Source organism: Trachypithecus francoisi, unplaced genomic scaffold (genome assembly GCF_009764315.1).
Source record: "Trachypithecus francoisi isolate TF-2019V2 unplaced genomic scaffold, Tfra_2.0 Lachesis_group1, whole genome shotgun sequence".
Taxonomy (NCBI): Eukaryota; Metazoa; Chordata; class Mammalia; order Primates; family Cercopithecidae; genus Trachypithecus; species Trachypithecus francoisi.
This window is the reverse complement of record NW_022681454.1, coordinates 161,159,780-161,167,926: the sequence shown is the minus strand read 5'-3', so window position 1 is coordinate 161,167,926 and position 8,147 is coordinate 161,159,780. Positions and strand designations below refer to the sequence as shown.

The 8,147-nt window shown below is 38.0% G+C and overlaps 1 non-coding gene across 1 annotated transcript; it reads left to right on the top strand.

Annotated features, from left to right (window-relative positions):
* Positions 1–399: 399 nt before the first annotated feature.
* LOC117086594 lies at positions 400–506 on the top strand. Its single transcript, XR_004438466.1, has one exon. It is a non-coding gene; the product is annotated as a U6 spliceosomal RNA (small nuclear RNA).
* Positions 507–8,147: the final 7,641 nt, after the last annotated feature.

The following is an 8,147-nucleotide window of genomic DNA, read 5'->3' as shown; positions in this document are numbered from 1 at the left end:
TTTCTGGCATCTGCACAAAGGAGCTAGGGAGTTAGGCATGTTGACAAGATTCTCTGTTTCACCACACTTTATTCAGGCTCCTGAACCTTCTCCTAGGTCCATATGTTCACTCCCTTGCAAAGTATAGTTTTAGCAAAAATCTACATTTTGCTAACAAGAAATCTCTTTCCTCAATATCTGATCATCTTTGATGTCTGATCCAGTCCCTCATCTTCCACTATTCTCTAAGTAACGTAAGACCTGTTGGGTTGGTTTGCCAAGAATCCTTCTTACACTTCACGTTTCCTCTTAGTAATTTTCCATCCACTGACTCCACTCTACTCCAACTTGGCCATGCAATGGGATCATGTAATGATCCTGAATACAGTCTTCCCAATCATACTTTAAGAAGTATTATTAGTGCTCGCTTCGGCAGCACATATACTAAAATTGGAACGATACAGAGAAGATTAGCATGGCCCCTGCGCAAGGATGACACGCAAATTCGTGAAGCATTCCATATTTTTAAGTTGAAATGAAGGAAAAAATCTTAAGGGCAGCCAGAGAGAAAGGTCGGGTTACCCACAAAGGGAAGCCCATCAGACTAACAGCAGATCTCTCAGCAGAAACCCTACAAGCCACAAGAGAGTGGGGGCCAATATTCAACGTTCTTAAAGAAAAGAATTTTCAGCCCAGAAATTCATATCCAGCCAAACTAAGTTTCATAAGTGAAGGAGAAATAAAATCCTTTACAGATAAGCAAATGCTTAGAGATTTTGTCACCACCAGGCCTGCCTTACAAGAGACCCTGAAGGAAGCCCTAAACATGGAAAGGAACAACCGGTACCAGCCATTGCAAAAACATGCCAAAATGTAAAGACCATCGAGGCTAGGAAGAAACTGCATCAACTAACGAGCAAAATAACCAGTTAATATCATAATGACAGGATCAAGTTCACACATAACAATATTAACCTTAAATGTAAATGGACTAAATGCTTCAATTAAAAGACACAGACTGGCAAACTGGATAAAGAGTCAAGACCCATCAGTCTGCTGTATTCAGGAGACCCATCTCACATGCAGAGACATACATAGGCTCAAAATACAGGGATGGAGGAAGATCTACCAAACAAATGGAGAACAAAAAAAAGCAGGGGTTGCAATCCTAGTCTCTGATAAAAGAGACTTTAAACCATCAAAGATCAAAAGAGACAAAGAAGGCCATTACATAATGGTAAAGGGATCAATTCAACAGGAAGAGCTAACTCTCCTAAATATATATGCACCCAATACAGGAGCACCCAGATTCATAAAGCAAGTCCTTAGAGACCTTCAAAGAGACTTAGACTCCCATACAATAATAATGGGAGACTTCAACACTCCACTGTCAACATTAGACAGATCAACGAGACAGAAAGTTAACAAGGATATCCAGGAATTGAACTCATCTCTGCACCAAGCGGACCTAATAGACATCTATAGAACTCTCTACCCCAAATCAACAGAATATACATTCTTCTCAGCACCACATCGCACTTATTCCAAAATTGACCACATAATTGGAAGTAAAGCACTCCTCAGCAAATGTCAAAGAACAGAAATTATAACAAACTGTCTCTCAGACCACAGTGCAATCAAACTAGAACTCAGGACTAAGAAACTCAATCAAAACCGCTCAACTACATGGAAACTGAACAACCTGCTCCTGAATGACTACTGGGTACATAACGAAATGAAAGCAGAAATAAAGATGTTCTTTGAAACCAATGAGAACAAAGATACAACATACCAGAATCTCTGGGACACAGTTAAAGCAGTGTGTAGAGGGAAATTTATAGCACTAAATGCCCACAAGAGAAAGCAGGAAAGATCTAAAATGGACACTCTATCATCACAATTAAAAGAACTAGAGAAGCAAGAGCAAACACATTCAAAAGCTAGCAGAAGGCAAGAAATAACTAAGATCAGAGCAGAACTGAAGGAGATAGAGACACAAAAAACCCTCCAAAAAAATCAATGAATCCAGGAGTTGGTTTTTTGAAAAGATCAACAAAATTGACAGACCGCTAGCTAGACTAATAAAGAAGAAAAGAGAGAGGAATCAATTAGACGCAATAAAAAATGATAAAGGGGATATCACCACGGACCCCACAGAAATACAAACAACCATCAGAGAATACTATAAATGCCTCTACGCAAATCAACTAGAAAATCTGGAAGAAATGGATAATTTCCTGGACACTTACACTCTCCCAAGACTAAACCAGGAAGAAGTTGAATCCCTGAATAGACCAATAGCAGGCTCTGAAATTGAGGCAACAATTAATAGCCTACCCACCAAAAAAAGTCCAGGACCAGATGGATTCACAGCCAAATTCTACCAGAGGTACAAGGAGGAGCTGGTACCATTCCTTCTGAAACTATTCCAATCAATAGAAAAAGAGGGAAACCTCCCTAACTCATTTTATGAGGCCAACATCATCCTGATACCAAAGCCTGGCAGAGACACAACAAAAAAAGAGAATTTTAGACCAATATCCCTGATGAACATCGATGCAAAAATCCTCAATAAAATACTGGCAAACCGGATTCAGCAGCACATCACAAAGCTTATCCACCATGATCAAGTGGGCTTCATCCCTGGGATGCAAGGCTGGTTCAACATTCACAAATCAATAAACGTAATCCAGCATATAAACAGAACCAAAGACAAGAACCACATGATTATCTCAATAGATGCAGAAAAGGCTTTTGACAAAATTCAACAGCCCTTTATGCTAAAAACGCTCAATAAATTCGGTATTGATGGAACGTACCTCAAAATAATAAGAGCTATTTATGACAAACCCACAGCTAATATCATACTGAATGGGCAAAACCTGGAAAAATTCCCTTTGAAAACTGGCACAAGACAGGGATGCCCTCTCTCACCACTCCTATTCAACATAGTGTTGGAAGTTCTGGCTAGGGCAATCAGGCAAGAGAAAGAAATCAAGGGTATCCAGTTAGGAAAAGAAGAAGTCAAATTGTCCCTGTTTGCAGATGACATGATTGTATATTTAGAAAACCCCATCGTCTCAGCCCAAAATCTCCTTAAGCTGATAAGCAACTTCAGCAAAGTCTCAGGATACAAAATTAATGTGCAAAAATCACAAGCATTCTTATACACCAGTAACAGACAAGCAGAGAGCCAAATCAGGAATGAACTTCCATTCACAATTGCTTCAAAGAGAATAAAATACCTAGGAATCCAGCTTACAAGGGATGTAAAGGACCTCTTGAAGGAGAACTACAAACCACTGCTCAGTGAAATCAAAGAGGACACAAACAAATGGAAGAACATAGCATGCTCATGGATAGGAAGAATCAATATCGTGAAAATGGCCATACTGCCCAAGGTTATTTATAGATTCAATGTCATCCCCATCAAGCTACCAATGAGTTTCTTCACAGAATTGGAAAAAACTGCTTTAAAGTTCATATGGAACCAAAAAAGAGCCCGCATTGCCAAGACAATCCTAAGTCAAAAGGACAAAGCTGGAGGCGTCACGCTACCTGACTTCAAACTATACTACAAGGCTACAGTAACCAAAACAGCATGGTACTGGTACCACAACAGAGATATAGACCAATGGAACAGAACAGAGTCCTCAGAAATAATACCACACATCTACAGACATCGGATCTTTGACAAACCTGAGAGAAACAAGAAATGGGGAAAGGATTCCCTATTTAATAAATGGTGCTGGGAAAATTGGCTAGCCATAAGTAGAACGCTGAAACTCGATCCTTTCCTTACCCCTTATACGAAAATTAATTCAAGATGTATTAGAGACTTAAATGTTAGACCTAATACCATAAAAACCCTAGAAGAAAATCTAGGTAGTACCATTCAGGACATAGGCATGGGCAAGGACTTCATATCTAAAACACCAAAAGCAACGGCAGCAAAAGCAAAAATTGACAAATGGGATCTAATTAAACTAAAGAGCTTTTGCACAGCTAAAGAAACTACCATCAGAGTGAACAGGCAACCTACAGAATGGGAGAAAATTTTTGCAACCTATTCATCTGACAAAGGGCTAATATCCAGAATCTACAAAGAACTCAAACAAATATACAAGAAAAAAACAAACAACCCCATCAAAAAGTGGGCAAAGGATATGAACAGACATTTCTCAAAAGAAGACATCCATACAGCCAACAGACACATGAAAAAATGCTCGTCATCACTCGCCATCAGAGAAATGCAAATCAAAACCACAATGAGATACCATCTCACACCAGTTAGAATGGCAATCATTAAGAAGTCAGGAAACAACAGGTGTTGGAGAGGATGTGGAGAAATAGGAACACTTTTACACTGTTGGTGGGATTGTAAACTAGTTCAACCATTATGGAAAACAGTATGGCGATTCCTCAAGGATCTAGAACTAGATGTACCATATGACCCAGCCATCCCACTACTGGGTATATACCCAAAGGATTATAAATTACTCTACTACAAAGACACATGCACACGTATGTTTATTGCGGCACTATTCACAATAGCAAAGACTTGGAATCAACCCAAATGTCCATCTGTGACAGACTGGATTAAGAAAATGTGGCACAGGCCGGGCGCGGTGGCTCAAGCCTGTAATCCCAGCACTTTGGGAGGCCGAGACGGGCGGATCACGAGGTCAGGAGATCGAGACCATCCTGGCTAACATGGTGAAACCCCGTCTCTACTAAAAAATACAAAAAACTAGCCGGGCGACATGGCGGGCGCCTGTAGTCCCAGCTGCTTGGGAGGCTGAGGCAGGAGAATGGCGTAAACCAGGAGGCGGAGCTTGCAGTGAGCTGAGACCCGGCCACTGCACTCCAGCCTGGGCGGCAGAGCGAGACTCCGTCTCAAAAAAAAAAAAAAAAAAAAAAAAAGAAAATGTGGCACATATACACCATGGAATACTATGCAGCCATAAAAAAGGATGAGTTTGCGTCCTTTGTAGGGACATGGATGCAGCTGGAAACCATCATTCTTAGCAAACTATCACAAGAAGAGAAAACCAAACACCGCATGTTCTCACTCATAGGTGGGAACTGAACAATGAGATCACTTGGACTCGGGAAGGGGAACATCACACACTGGGGCCTATCATAGGGAGGGGAGAGGAGGGAGGGATTGCATTGGGGAGTTATACATGATATAAACTTTATGCACATGTACCCTAGAACTTAAAGTATAATAAAAAAAATTAAAAAAAAAAAGAAGTATTATTAAATATTATTTTGTATTTAACAGTGTCTTGTTATGGCCTGGTGAAGATGGAAGGTGGAAGTCTAGGCTCCCCACTCAGCTTTTGCTTACAGGGGTGGGAGTGGGGAGTGGACCTGAAACAGTGGTATTCCCTGGAATAGGGTGGCTGTTGTCTAAAAGCCTTATGTCTTTCTTGGCTGCCCCTTACTTGGTCATTAAGCCAGAGAAAGCAGGTTTTTCATCAGCTTTTTAACTTGTGTTCCTTGGCATTTCTAGTTTGTTGACTTCTCCAGCCCTAATCCTGAGATAAATAAATCTGAAAAAAAAAATGTAGGCAAGTTATTGTAGTGTCGTTCCTTGGTTCCAAAGGTCCCTACCAGCCTGACTTCTCTCTAGCTTTCAGAGTCTTCTTGTGTTTGTTTTATATGTGATTTCCAGGATTTTTAGCTGTACCTACTAGATGAATAAGGAAAAGTGTTTCTAATTCTTCTTGTCTGGAACCATTGTCATCCCACATATAAATATCCTTGATGTCAAATCCAGGTCATTTGTGGGTAATTTTATTGCACTTGCATGTGTGTGTGTGAGAGAGAGAGAGAAAAGATAAAAGATGCTACTCAGATTTAAGTCTGATGTGTAAATCACAGAGAACAAAGTGTGTAATACTGTTCTATAAAACACGAGCCAGTATGGGATTTGAAAATGCTGTGATCCATGTTCATTATTTGCTCAGAAAGTATCTCTGATACAATCTCAAATACCAGTTTCCCAAAATGTTTTCAACTATGACAGAATCACTTGAAAGATATCATTACTTCTTAGTTTTTAAAACTGTAGCATTCATTTACATGTTTAGGTTATCTATTTAAAAAAATCATTAATCTCGTTACTTTAAAATCTCTAAAAAGCAATTCATCTCATTGTTTTAGAGTCTTACCCTTAAGAATCCACAACTTTGTAACAGCCTTCTCAAGTATGTTTATTGTCTCAAGATACAAATATTTTGTCATGGGATAACTTATCCTTAAATCTTTATTATTAAACAGAGGTTGATATCCTCACAACTGTATTCATAGTCACTGTTACTGGGAGGTGGCACATTAGAGGACCAAAGGTTGTTAGTTCTTGAGTCACAGTGATTAAGCTTTTATACTGACATTTGTCCCCCACTATGTGAAGAGATTCCCCAAACTTTCCACGCCTCGGTTTTCTCATCTGAAAAATTAGGATAAAAGCACCTCCAATACATTATAATGCCACTTACATAGATAATATGTGAAATCCTTAGGCAAGTGATTGACATCTAAAAAACGCTCAGCAAAAAATTAGCTATTAAACATTAATTATTCATGATCTTATCACTTAAATCCAACAGATAGATTTTATATTATCTACGTCAGGTAAATATTTTTATTCAAATATTTAAAATTGTGCTTCTATCAAATGAAGACAGATTATCAGAGACTAGCATATTATGGAATCTGTTTTTTTTTTTTAAATGTTTCTTTCTTTTTTTATTCTATAGCGTCCTAAAACAAAAAGATACAAATATAAATGTGAATGGATTACTAAGATTATTCGTTTTTAACATTATATAACAAAATAGGTACATTTATTGGGTTCTTATTAAGAGCCCAGAGTTCTTCTACATGCTTTTTATGGTACTATTATCTCCCATGTGCAAATTAGGAAGCTGGGGGCACAGAGAAGATTAAAAAATGGTAAAAAGCCAAACAGTTATTAAGATGTGGAGTCAGATAAAGTGGAGTCAGATAATAATGCTGCCTCAGAGCTCACATTCTTGAGCACTACAACACATTTTCTTGAATGTATTTCTGATACAATCTTGAATCCTTTTTAATAAATTACAATTCAGGAAAAAAATGTATATATGTGTGTGAATTCTAATCATTACTGTATCACACTATAGTATATGATTTTTTGCTTTGTTTTATTTTGGTTTTGAGACAGGGTTTTGCTCTGTCACCTAGGCTGAAGTGCAGTGGCATGATCATGGCTCACTGTAGCCTTCATCTCCCAGGTTCAAGCGATCCTGCAACCTCAGCCTCCCGAGTAGCTGGGATTACAGGTGCATGCTACTCTTCCCAGATAATTTTTATTTATTTATTTTTATTTTTTGGAGAAATAGTGTCTTACTATTGCCTAGCTGGTCTTGAACCCCTGGGCTCAAGCAGTCCTCCTTCATTGGCTTACCAAAGTGCTGGGATTACAGTTGAGAGCCACCACACTCAGCCACGTATGATTTTTTTATACTGGAATAAAACATAAAAGGTATGAGAAATCAGCACAAATGAAGATCATTAAACACATTTAATATGTCAGTGCAAAAGAAACCTAGAAAAATTGTCAAAATTGAAACTCATTTTCACTCTCATTAACATGATCCCAAAAAGTGATTAAAATTTTTAAATAACACTGAGAAAGACAGCTTATTTTTAAATTTTTATTTCCTGCATTTTCATGATTATTTTCTTTTCAACTTGACATTCACAATAGAAACAGACAAAAGCTATGCTATGAATGTTTTGAAAGGTATTTCTTTTTACTTTCCTAAACATGAGGGGAAAAAATGGCATTTCACATCAAGTAACTGACATCAGGGATGTGCCTATCTTGCAAATCTCAAGTTGTATGTCCAGAATCTTTTAGAAGAGGCCATTAGTGACAATTCGGGGCTTAGAACAGAAGGATTAGCATTAATAATAATTGTTACAATTTTGCTGTACAATTTTTTTATTGTACATCCAGAATAGGTATGTATGTAAGTTTATATACTGATATTTAGATAGACATTGAGAGAGAGATTTTTAATTATACCTAAAAATAATGTTCTTATTTAATTCTAACTTAGAAACCTAGAGAGACTTCAACAAATACTACTGTTTCATGACAAATAATAAAGTTT